Here is a 1,103-nt window from a genome sequence, read left to right on the forward strand (position 1 = left end):
ATAAGTAAACACTTTAAATAGTTCTCTACTATTTAATCTTCTTCTGTAGAGAGAAACGCAAAGTATTCTCAGCAAACCCAAACAGGAATTAATTTTGAAATCTAAATTACTATGAAAAGGAGATGAAACTAACTAAGAATAGTTCATATAATTAAGCAGAGAGGTTGTAATTGCAACCACTGCCAATCTCTGTGTTACGGGATGAAAGCAGATTGCTTAGGGAAGTTGAGAGAAATAAATGCAGTTCTAACTCCCTCTTCCGTTTTTCATTCTTTCTACAGCAGTTAATTTTGCAGTGGATTTTTAAAACAGGTATGTTGGAGGTAAAGAGATTGCTCCATCTTATCCTTCTAAAATGATTTCAGGTTTTAAAAATCCCGAAGACAGGCTTAGGATAAGATAATTCCTTGGTGAGCTTGGTTTGCCTTGTTGCAGTGTGTAACACACTGTTCCTGGGTTTCACAATTCTGCTGAGATCTGGGCGTGTTTTCCGGGTGTGGCAGAGATGAGTATAACACACCTAGGGTGTGGGAAAGAAAGCCAGAAAGAGAAATTAAAAGAGGTTCAGATCCTGTCATGTTAATGATGTTCCACTTGCACTGTCCTGTGCGTCCTTGTTAACCTCAAGAATTACTTTTTAGCTACAGAAATAATCCAAACAAGGGAAAACCCAGAAGTGTGTGAGTATGTTTAAAGATAGTTCTCTGATGAAAAAAAGGAGTCCTGTGAATTTAAATGGCATGAGATTGTCTTAGTGAAAATGAGTCATGAAACAATCATAATAGAGGGTGGTAAAATGATCTGCTCAGCCAGTTCTTCCAGTGCAAATATTCTAGGTAATTGACCTGCTATTATCAACTGTTTTTGAATAAGTTACTTTTAAGAAGGAACATATAGATTTGAAAGAGAATCTCTGAATTTAATTTACTAAATGTAAGTTACTGAGTGAGACTTTGACAGCAAATTCCGTATGAAAAGCCTATGTTTCCTTGTTCCATCCTTTTCTATTTTGGCTACTCAGCAGATATTCTTAAATTGAAAGGCTTCAGTGACAATTTGTAGTTCCAAATGCCACTCCACCCCAATTTCTAAGTCAAGCAGCA

This window comes from Orycteropus afer, unplaced genomic scaffold, assembly GCF_000298275.1.
Source record: "Orycteropus afer afer isolate SDZICR_OR568_19922 unplaced genomic scaffold, OryAfe1.0 scaffold00155, whole genome shotgun sequence".
Taxonomy (NCBI): Eukaryota; Metazoa; Chordata; class Mammalia; order Tubulidentata; family Orycteropodidae; genus Orycteropus; species Orycteropus afer.